General features: G+C 47.6%; 1 protein-coding gene across 3 annotated transcripts in view; it reads right to left on the bottom strand.

Moving 5' to 3' along the window:
* Positions 1–12,700, bottom strand: part of LOC140108746 (gap junction gamma-1 protein-like) — a 55,904-nt gene that overhangs the window by 24,810 nt on the left and 18,394 nt on the right. Inside the window, exon 1 of one of the 3 annotated variants that reach the window (XM_072131941.1) lies at positions 9,011–9,117. The exons of 1 other annotated variant lie outside the window; for it this stretch is intronic. The gene's annotated coding sequence lies outside the window, so the exon portion shown is untranslated. Of the gene's footprint in view, positions 1–9,006; positions 9,118–12,700 lie in introns of those variants that run through there. One more of the 3 variants, XM_072131942.1, reaches the window with a different exon arrangement.

Genomic DNA, 12,700 nt, shown 5'->3' on the forward strand with positions numbered 1-12,700 from the left:
GCATGTGTCGCTTCCCCGCTCAGGTCCCAGGAGTTCACCTTCTTCTTCCTGGTGCATGTAAGTGCATTGTCCGTGTATAATGCGCTGTGCGGGGAGTCACTAAGATCCTGCACCCGATATCCTGCATGTGTCACTTCCCCGCTCAGGTCCCCGGAGTTCACCTTCTTCTTCCTGGTGCATGTAAGTGCATTGTCCGTGTATAATGCGCTGTGCAGGGAGTCACTAAGATCCTGCGCCCGATATCCTGCATGTGTCGCTTCCCCGCTCAGGTCCCAGGAGTTCACCTTCTTCTCCTGGTGCATGTAAGTGCATTGTCCGTGTATAATGCGCTGTGCAGGGAGTCACTAAGATCCTGCGCCCGATATCCTGCATGTGTCGCTTCCCCGCTCAGGTCCCTGGAGTTCACCTTCTTCTTCCTGGTACATGTAAGTGCATTGTCCGTGTATAATGTGCTGTGCGGGGAGTCACTAAGATCCTGCGCCCGATATCCTGCATGTGTCGCTTCCCCGCTCAGGTCACCGGAGTTCACCTTCTTCCTGGTGCATGTAAGTGCTGATCTTGCGACACTTTTTGATTTTTAAATTCCATGGTTTTTCCGTATCAGTCGGGTTGTCCGACCGTCATGCCCCCCGATCCGTGTCACATGAAAGCCGGCGTCAATGCGCCACAATCTGTGCACCAAAAACCCGTGGCAATTCAGCGCAAAACGGAAAATTTTGGGAAACCCGACAGAAATGCGTCCGATGGACCCTTAGTAAATGTGCCCCATCATGTTGATGATTATGCCACCTCCGTGACGTGTCTTCGGATAAGTTTCAGGCCTTGGTGCAGGGAGTGCCAAAAGGGTATGCAAAACTGCACAGGCAGGCTGGTAGTTGTGAATAGCGCCCTCTCCAGGTCAGGAGCTGTTAGGAAGATTGATCATCTCTCTAGGAAGGTCCTAGAATCGGAATGTAGAGTAACAGCCGCTGTAGATACGGCCTGGCAAGGCAGCAGTTCATTGCGAAATGTAATTATCCAATGATGTTTCTGTAACACAAGCTGGAAGCTGATTGGAGAGGAGCCACCACCTGACCACGGAGTATATAAACCCCTGCTGGGCAGAAGCACGTGGTTCAGTCTGTTCAGAGTGAGAGACTCCATCTGGGAGTCAGACTGCAGAGAGCCACCAATCCCAGGAACTTCTAGTGCGCAGGCCACTGCCTGGCACCCAGGGCTAGTCCAGAGACTTAAGCCCAGAACTGCAGCTCCACCACTTGGACTCAGTTCCATCTGCACCAGCCCAGCCTAAAACTATGACCAGGCTTCGTGTAACATTCCTGTGGACCGTCTCTCCATGACATTTTCAGCTTAAGGAATCTGCTGTTATATTTGGCTGTTGCCTGTCGTGCAATAAAAAAACGTAAGTCGACTTGCACAACGTTGCCTCCGTCTGAGCCCTGGATACGGCTGTCACCACCACGGGCTCCCCATCCATCACCCAGGGACTTATCTTACAGACACTCAGGGGTTGCCCCAGGGATAACCAGTACATCAGCCTCTCCCTCCATATTTCTTGCACACACCACCTGCTGGAGAGCTGCCAGGCTGTAGGACAGTCCTCCGGTCCCCAGACCAAGCACCGTGACACTAGCGTGCCCTAGGCTGCAACCCCCAGCCACTCCGGTATTCTGGGCCTCGGCTGCCTCCAGGCCCCAAGAAAAGGCCCCGGTGGGGGAGTTTTCAGGTATATATAGAGAACACACAGTATATACAGCCCCCTGTGTATATATAGAAGACACACAGTATATACAGCCCCCTGTGTGTATATATAGAGGACACACAGTATATACAGCCCCCTGTGTATATATAGAAGACACACAGTATATACAGCCCCCTGTGTGTATATATAGAGGACACACAGTATATACAGCCCCCTCTGTATATATAGAGGACACACAGTATATACAGCCCCCTGTGTATATATAGAGAACACACAGTATATACAGCCCCCTGTGTATATATAGGGGGCACACAGTATATACAGCCCCCTGTGTATATATAGAGGACACACAGTATATACAGCCCCCTGTGTATATATAGAGGACACACAGTATATACAGCCCCCTGTGTATATATAGGGGGTACACAGTATATACAGCCCCCTGTGTGTATATATAGAGGACACACAGTATATACAGCCCCCTGTGTATATATAGAGGACACACAGTATATACAGCCCCCTGTGTATATATAGGGGACACACAGTATATACAGCCCCCTGTGTATATATAGGGGGCACACAGTATATACAGCCCCCTGTGTATATATAGGGGACACACAGTATATACAGCCCCCTGTGTATATATACAGGGGACACACAGTATATACAGCCCCCTGTGTATATATAGAGGACACACAGTATATACAGCCCCCTGTGTATATATACAGGGGACACACAGTATATACAGCCCCCTGTGTATATATACAGGGGACACACAGTATATACAGCCCCCTGTGTATATATAGAGGACACACAGTATATACAGCCCCCTGTGTATATATAGAGGACACACAGTATATACAGCCCCCTGTGTATATATAAGGGACACACAGTATATACAGCCCCCTGTGTATATATAGAGGACACACAGTATATACAGCCCCCTGTGTATATATAGGGGACACACAGTATATACAGCCCCCTGTGTATATATAGAGGACACACAGTATATACAGCCCCCTGTGTATATAAAGAGGACACACAGTATATACAGCCCCCTGTGTATATATAGAGGACACACAGTATATACAGCCCCCTGTGTATATATAGAGAACACACAGTATATACAGCCCCCTGTGTATATATAGAGGACACACAGTATATACAGCCCCCTGTGTATATATAGGGGACACACAGTATATACAGCCCCCTGTGTATATATAGAGGACACACAGTATATACAGCCCCCTGTGTATATATAGAGGACACACAGTATATACAGCCCCCTGTGTATATATAGAGGACACACAGTATATACAGCCCCCTGTGTATATATAGAGGACACACAGTATATACAGCCCCCTGTGTATATATAGAGGACACACAGTATATACAGCCCCCTGTGTATATATAGAGAACACACAGTATATACAGCCCCCTGTGTATATATAGAGGACACACAGTATATACAGCCCCCTGTGTATATATAGAGGACACACAGTATATACAGCCCCCTGTGTATATATAGAGGACACACAGTATATACAGCCCCCTGTGTATATATAGGGGACACACAGTATATACAGCCCCCTGTGTATATATAGGGGACACACAGTATATACAGCCCCCTGTGTATATATAGGGGACACACAGTATATACAGCCCCCTGTGTATATATATAGAGGACACACAGTATATACAGCCCCCTGTGTATATATATAGAGGACACACAGTATATACAGCCCCCTGTGTATATATATAGAAGACACACAGTATATACAGCCCCCTGTGTGTATATATAGAGGACACACAGTATATACAGCCCCCTCTGTATATATAGAGGACACACAGTATATACAGCCCCCTGTGTATATATAGAGGACACACAGTATATACAGCCCCCCTGTGTATATATAGAGGACACACAGTACATACAGCCCCCTGTGTATATATAGAGGACACACAGTATATACAGCCCCCTGTGTATATATAGGGGACACACAGTATATACAGCCCCCTGTGTATATATAGAGGACACACAGTATATACAGCCCCCTGTGTATATATAGAGGACACACAGTATAAACAGCCCCCTGTGTATATATAGAGGACACACAGTATATACAGCCCCCTGTGTATATATAGAGGACACACAGTATATACAGCCCCCTGTGTATATATAGAGGACACACAGTATATACAGCCCCCTGTGTATATATAAGGGACACACAGTATATACAGTCCCCTGTGTATATATAGAGGACACACAGTACATACAGCCCCCTGTGTATATATAGGGGACACACAGTATATACAGCCCCCTGTGTATATATAGAGGACACACAGTATATACAGCCCCCTGTGTATATATAGAGGACACACAGTATATACAGCCCCCTGTGTATATATAGGGGACACACAGTATATACAGCCCCCTGTGTATATATAGAGGACACACAGTATATACAGCCCCCTGTGTATATATAGAAGACACACAGTATATACAGCCCCCTGTGTATATATAGGGGACACACAGTATATACAGCCCCCTGTGTATATATAGGGGACACACAGTATATACAGCCCCCTGTGTATATATAGAGGACACACAGTATATACAGCCCCCTGTGTATATATAGGGGGTACACAGTATATACAGCCCCCTGTGTATATATAGAGGACACACAGTATATACAGCCCCCTGTGTATATATAGAGGACACACAGTATATACAGCCCCCTGTGTATATATAGAGGACACACAGTATATACAGCCCCCCTGTGTATATATAGAGGACACACAGTATATACAGCCCCCTGTGTATACATAGAGGACACACAGTATATACAGCCCCCTGTGTATATATAGAGGACACACAATATATACAGCCCCCTGTGTATATATAGAGAACACACAGTATATACAGCCCCCTGTGTATATATAGGGGGTACACAGTATATACAGCCCCCTGTGTATGTATAGAGGACACACAGTATATACAGCCCCCTGTGTATATATAGAGGACACACAGTATATACAGCCCCCTGTGTATATATAGGGGACACACAGTATATACAGCCCCCTGTGTGTATATAGAGGACACACAGTATATACAGCCCCCTGTGTATATATAGGGGACACACAGTATATACAGCCCCCTGTGTATATATAGAGGACACACAGTATATACAGCCCCCTCTGTATATATAGAGGACACACAGTATATACAGCCCCCTGTGTATATATAGAGGACACACAATATATACAGCCCCCTGTGTATATATAGGGGGCACACAGTATATACAGCCCCCTGTGTATATATAGGGGACACACAGTATATACAGCCCCCTGTGTATATATAGGGGGCACACAGTATATACAGCCCCCTGTGTATATATAGGGGACACACAGTATATACAGCCCCCTGTGTATATATAGAGGACACACAGTATATACAGTCCCCTGTGTATATATACAGGGGACACACAGTATATACAGCCCCCTGTGTATATATAGAGGACACACAGTATATACAGCCCCCTGTGTATATATAGAGGACACACAGTATATACAGCCCCCTGTGTATATATAGGGGACACACAGTATATACAGTCCCCTGTGTATATATACAGGGGACACACAGTATATACAGCCCCCTGTGTATATATAGAGGACACACAGTATATACAGCCCCCTGTGTATATATAGAAGACACACAGTATATACAGCCCCCTGTGTATATATAAGGGACACACAGTATATACAGCCCCCTGTGTATATATAGAGGACACACAGTATATACAGCCCCCTGTGTATATATATATAGGGGACACACAGTATATACAGTCCCCTGTGTATATATACAGGGGACACACAGTAGATACAGCCCCCTGTGTATATATAGAGGACACACAGTATATACAGCCCCCTGTGTATATATAGGGGACACACAGTATATACAGCCCCCTCTGTATATATAGAAGACACACAGTATATACAGCCCCCTGTGTATATATAGGGGACACACAGTATATACAGCCCCCTGTGTATATATAGAGGACACACAGTATATACAGCCCCCGGTGTATATATAGGGGACACACAGTATATACAGCCCCCTGTGTGTATATATAGAGGACACACAGTATATACAGCCCCCTGTGTATATATAGGGGACACACAGTATATACAGCCCCCTGTGTATATATAGGGGACACACAGTATATACAGCCCCCTGTGTATATATAGAGGACACACAGTATATACAGCCCCCTGTGTATATATAGGGGACACACAGTATATACAGCCCCCTGTGTATATATAGGGGACACACAGTATATACAGCCCCCTGTGTGTATATATAGAGGACACACAGTATATACAGCCCCCTGTGTATATATAGGGGACACACAGTATATACAGCCCCCTGTGTATATATAGGGGACACACAGTATATACAGCCCCCTGTGTATATATAGAGGACACACAGTATATACAGCCCCCTGTGTATATATAGAGGACAGTATATACAGCCCCCTGTGTATATATAGGGGACACACAGTATATACAGCCCCCTGTGTATATATAGAGGACACACAGTATATACAGCCCCCTGTGTATATATAGGATACGGGACATGTTGCTGTGGGGGCTGGGAGTCCAGTCCGTCCTTGGTTCTCGTGATGTTCTGCTCTGGGCAATGCGGGTCACATGTATCCTACCTCTCCCCCACCCCAGACCGGGACCACCCTAAATAATCCCGCAGGACAGTCACAGGACCTGCACTCGGCTGTGCTGCATTCTGGGACATGTAGTGATTTTGTACTTGCGGCTGCTCTGGATGTGACTGGAGTGTGGGATGCTCCATGAGCAGTCAGGACCCCCCATGATGTGACAGGAAGACCCTCCCCAGCTGTGCGGAGACCCCATTGTTCCTACTGGACAATGGGATGTGTCTGTTTACTGGTGGGAAACAATAGAAATGACAGGAGGGGTCAGGGGGTCACATGCAATAAATCTGTTATATCATCACATGGATCACAGGAGCCGAACCCAGGACAGGACCAACCCGGGTCCAAGCATCATCATGTACATGTGAGGAGGAGGACAGAGGAGTCTGGAGGAGGACAGAGGAGTCTGGAGAAGGACAGAGGAGTCTGGAGGAGGACAGAGGAGTCTGGAGGAGGAGGAGGACAGAGGAGTCTGGAGGAGGAGGAGGACAGAGGAGTCTGGAGGAGGAGGAGGACAGAGGAGTCTGGAGGAGAGGAGGACAGAGGAGTCTGGAGGAGGAGGAGGACAGAGGAGTCTGGAGGAGGAGGAGGACAGAGGAGTCTGGAGGAGGAGGAGGACAGAGGAGTCTGGAGGAGGAGGAGGACAGAGGAGTCTGGAGTAGGAGGACAGAGGAGTCTGGGGGAGGAGGAGGACAGAGGAGTCTGGAGGGGGAGGAGGACAGAGGAGTCTGGAGGAGGAGGAGGACAGAGGAGTCTGGAGGAGGAGGAGGACAGAGGAGTCTGGGGGAGGAGGAGGACAGAGGAGTCTGGAGGAAGAGGAGGAGGAGGACAGAGGAGTCTGGAGGAAGAGGAGGAGGAGGACAGAGGAGTCTGGAGGAAGAGGAGGAGGAGGACAGAGGAGTCTGGAGGAAGAGGAGGAGGAGGACAGAGGAGTCTGGAGGAAGAGGAGGACAGAGGAGTCTGGAGGAGAGGAGGACAGAGGAGTCTGGAGGAAGAGGAGGAGGAGGACAGAGGAGTCTGGAGGAGAGGACAGAGGAGTCTGGAGGAAGAGGAGGAGGAGGACAGAGGAGTCTGGGGGAGGTGGACAGAGGAGTCTGGAGGAGGTGGACAGAGGAGTCTGGAGGAGGAGGACAGAGGAGTCTGGAGGAAGAGGAGGAGGAGGACAGAGGAGTCTGGAGGAAGAGGAGGAGGTGGACAGAGGAGTCTGGAGGAGGTGGACAGAGGAGTCTGGAGGAGGAGGACAGAGGAGTCTGGAGGAGGAGGACAGAGGAGTCTGGAGGAGGAGGACAGAGGAGTCTGGAGGAGGAGGACAGAGGGGTCTGGAGGAGGAGGAGAAGGACAGAGGCGTCTGGAGGAGGACAGAGGAGTCTGGAGGAGGAGGACAGAGGAGTCTGGAGGAGGAGGACAGAGGAGTCTGGAGGAGGAGGAGAAGGACAGAGGAGTCTGGAGGAGGAGGAGGACAGAGGAGTCTGGAGGAGGAGGACAGAGGAGTCTGGAGGAGGAGGACAGAGGAGTCTGGAGGAGGAGGACAGAGGAGTCTGGAGTAGGAGGAGGAGGAGGACAGAGGAGGATGAGGAGGACAGAGGAGTCTGGAGGAGGAGGAGGATGACAGAGGAGTCTGGAGGAGGAGGAGGACAGAGGAGTCTGGAGGAAGAGGAGGACAGAGGAGTCTGGAGGAGGAGGAGGAGGACAGAAGAGTCTGGAGGAGGAGGAGGACAGAGGAGTCTGGAGGAGGAGAAGGACAGAGGAGTCTGGAGAAGGAGGAGGACAGAGGAGTCTGGAGGAGGAGGAGGACAGAAGAGTCTGGAGGAGAGGAGGACAGAGGAGTCTGGAGAAGGAGGAGGACAGAGGAGTCTGGAGGAGGAGGAGGACAGAGGAGTCTGGAGGAGGAGGACAGAGGAGTCTGGAGGAGGAGGAGGAGAACAGAGGAGTCTGGAGGAGGAGGAGGACAGAGGAGTCTGGAGGAGGAGGAGGACAGAGGAGTCTGGAGGAGGAGGAGGACAGAGGAGTCTGGAGGAGGAGGAGGACAGAGGAGTCTGGAGGAGGAGGAGGACAGAGGAGTCTGGAGGAGGAGGAGGACAGAGGAGTCTGGAGGAGGAGGAGGAGGACAGAGGAGTCTGGAGGAGGAGGAGGACAGAGGAGTCTGGAGGAGGAGGAGGAGGACAGAGGAGTCTGGAGGAGGAGGAGGATGACAGAGGAATCTGGAGGAGGAGGAGGATGACAGAGGAATCTGGAGGAGGAGGAGGACAGAGGGGTCTGGAGGAGGAGGAGGACAGAGGAGTCTGGAGGAGGAGACCGGGGGGGTCTAAGGATTGCACAGATGTAGATTCTATGAATGGAGATGACACTGGAGTGTTATAGACTGATTGTATGACTGAGATTGGTCAGATAATGATTGGCTCCATGTGTTAGATTTATACGACAATATAAAGATACAGAACAGATAAAGTGAAATTCTACCAACAAGACGCCACATAATAGACCCCCAGCCCCCACCACCAGGACCCCCGGCCCCCACCACCAGGACCCCCGGCCCCCACCACCAGGACTCCGAGCAGGTCATAGGGCACATACTCACAGGTCGCCCTCCATGGAAGCAGCTGCAGGAACTCAGGCACAGTCTGGGGGAGTCTCCTGTGGACGCCCCCCGGGAGGGCTAGGGACAGGGAAGCCTGAGTCACATCGCGGACCCCCCACACCCCACCCACTGCTGAATCACATCTTCACTCCACACTCATCATCCTCCAAGGAAACACAAGAATCTGACGTCTCCAGGAAATCACAGCAGACAAGCGAGAAAGAGGGGGAGACCAGAAACATCAGGGGAAGGGGCAGTATTATAGTAGTTATATTCCTGTACATAGGGGGCAGTATTATAGTAGTTATATTCCTGTACATAGGGGGCAGTATTATAGTAGTTATATTCTTGTACATAGGGGGCAGTATTATAGTAGTTATATTCCTGTACATAGGGGGCAGTATTATAGTAGTTATATTCCTGTACATAGGGGGCAGTATTATAGTAGTTATATTCCTGTACATAGGGGGCAGTATTATAGTAGTTATATTCTTGTACATAGGGGGCAGTATTATAGTAGTTATATTCCTGTACATAGGGGGCAGTATTATAGTAGTTATATTCCTGTACATAGGGGGCAGTATTATAGTAGTTATATTCCTGTACATAGGGGGCAGTGTTATAGTACTCATATTCTTGTACATAGGGGGCAGTATTATAGTAGTTATATTCCTGTACATAGGGGGCAGTATTATAGTAGTTATATTCCTGTACATAGGGGGCAGTATTATAGTAGTTATATTCCTGTACATAGGGGCAGTATTATAGTAGTTATAATTCTGTACATAGGGGACAGTATTATAGTAGTTATATTCCTGTACATAGGGGGCAGTATTATAGTAGTTATATTCCTGTACATAGGGGGCAGTATTATAGTAGTTATATTCCTGTACATAGGGGGCAGTATTATAGTAGTTATATTCCTGTACATAGGGGGCAGTATTATAGTAGTTATATTCCTGTACATAGGGGGCAGTATTATAGTAGTTATATTCCTGTACATAGGGGCAGTATTATAGTAGTTATATTCCTGTACATAGGGGACAGTATTATAGTAGTTATATTCCTGTACATAGGGGCAGTATTATAGTAGTTATATTCCTGTACATAGGGGGCAGTATTATAGTAGTTATATTCTTGTACATAGGGGGCAGTATTATAGTAGTTATATTCTTCTACATAGGGGGCAGTATTATAGTAGTTATATTCCTGTACATAGGGGGCAGTATTATAGTAGTTATATTCCTGTACATAGGGGCAGTATTATAGTAGTTATATTCCTGTACATAGGGGGCAGTATTATAGTAGTTATATTCCCGTACATAGGGGCAGTATTATAGTAGTTATATTCTTGTACATAGGGGGCAGTATTATAGTAGTTATATTCCTGTACATAGGGGCAGTATTATAGTAGTTATATTCTTGTACATAGGGGCAGTATTATAGTAGTTATATTCTTGTACATAGGGGGCAGTATTATAGTAGTTATATTCCTGTACATAGGGGGCAGTATTATAGTAGTTATATTCCTGTACATAGGGGGCAGTATTATAGTAGTTATATTCTTGTACATAGGGGGCAATTTTTATTAGTAAAAAACAAACATAAATACAGAAATACTTTTTCCATCAAAATAAATCATAGATCATTCAGTATAAATCATACATGTTCATAAAATAAAATGTATACTAAATGTAACTTAAGAGTCCATATTAGCTGAAAGGGAAACAAAGAAAAAAAAAAAAAAAAAACTGAAAAAAAACAAACAAATGCTTCCACATTATATAATCAGACAGATTTCAGTCTAGATGGATGTTCCTCCAGAGTCTTACATTCTCCCCCTTTTTCCTGACCTCTAGTGACCGGATCCACCTGAGCTCGGACATGATGAGACTTATGGCCTTATGATGGTGGAATGGCTCGCTATGTATGGACACTCTGGTTCTCATGTGCCAGTGATAGTATTTGATGACCTGGATCACTATGTACATGGTCTCCTGGTTAATGTTATGTACATTAGGTGTCACGCCATAGAGGATCTCTGGGTACCTGAGGGACTGCAGTGATGGGATTCTTATCTTGGTGGATATTTCACGCCAGATGTTCCGTCCACCCCAGCACTCAGATATAAAGTGGACCATTGTCTCCTCCTGCTGACACCCGAGGGGACACATACGATCTGCCACACTTAGGAATTTTAGATTTCCCCTGACAAAGAGCTTTCCCTGTAATGAGAGCCAGGCGATGTCACAGAACTTGGGGGGCAGCCTCCGACCATTCAAGAACCTCAGACTGTCCTTTAGGGTGGTGGTTGGACAATCCGGAAGTGCCAGCTGCAGAAAGTAGAAAGTCCTACAGACTCTTGAGTAGAGATCTTTCCTGGTCTTAGTTTCTATGAAAGACTTTTCTATCCCCCATTTCCTTAAACACCGTATCCCATACTCCAGATACTGGGGGAGGAAGCCAGGAGTCCATCGGCCCCTCTTGAGACTGCCGCCTCGCATCCAGGATTCTGCAAAAGGCAATATCCAGTCCCTGACACTACTTACCCACAGGAGACCATTATTTGAGTCCAAGCTTCCAAAATTAACTTTCAGAAACATGGAGTCAAAAAATACCCTTGGATTTAACATATCCAGCCCACCCTCTCTCCTCTGCAGGTAGGTGATCCCTCTTTTTACTGGGTTCAGCCTGTTCCCCCATAAAAGCTGGAAGAACAGGCTAAAGAGCCTAGCGGAGAACGATTCTGGCAAAGGAAAGACGACAGAGACGTAGAGGAAGACAGGGACCAGGTAAGTCTTCAGCAGAGTAACCCTTTCTCTATAGGTCAGCCTCCAGTTCTTCCATCGCTGAACCTTTACATTTCCGGCTTCCAACTTCTCTTCCCAATTTAGTGTAGAATTATCTTCCCTCCCGAATTTAACCCCAAGGATTTTAATATGGGCGGAGGCCTTGGCGAACTGTGGCAGATCAAAGCCAGGAGCAGTGTCCAATGTCCAGAAAGCCTGACTCTTCTCAAGGTTGACCAGAGACCCGGAGGCCTCTGAGTAACTTCTGATGGCTGCAGACAACATCTCCACCTCACGAGGTTCAGATATCACCACAGTCACATCATCCGCGTAGGCAACAACATCCAGGGGCAAGCAACGGGGGACCGGCACCCCCTGAAAATCACACCGCTGCAGTGATCTCAGGAACGGGTCGATAGCAAACACATACAGCAATGGACTCAGAGGACAACCTTGTCGCACCCCTGCCTCTACCCTAAAAGTGTCCCCCTGCCAACCATTGATCAGAGGAAAGCTCTTCGCCTCTCTATACAAAGTTCTCAGCCAATCTATAAATTGTCCCGGAATACCGTACTTTGATAAAGTGGCCCATAGATAACCGTGATCAACCCTGTCAAAGGCTTTAGCCTGGTCCAGACCTACAACATATCTCCCACACCTCAGAGCTTTACATCTCTCAAACATCTCCCTTATCGAGATGACTGCTCCAGAGATGTTCCGCCCTCTTACTGTGCCGTACTGAGAGCCTGCCAACAGTGCCGGGGACAAACAGACTAATCTAGAGAAGAGGATTTTTGCCAAAATCTTCCTGTCGACATTCAAGAGGGCGATCGGCCTCCAGTTCTTGATGTCACTAGGCTCTTTCCCTTTGGACAGCAGAATCAGCGATGAGACCCTCATG

Source organism: Engystomops pustulosus, unplaced genomic scaffold (genome assembly GCF_040894005.1).
Source record: "Engystomops pustulosus unplaced genomic scaffold, aEngPut4.maternal MAT_SCAFFOLD_179, whole genome shotgun sequence".
In the NCBI taxonomy this organism is placed as follows: Eukaryota; Metazoa; Chordata; class Amphibia; order Anura; family Leptodactylidae; genus Engystomops; species Engystomops pustulosus.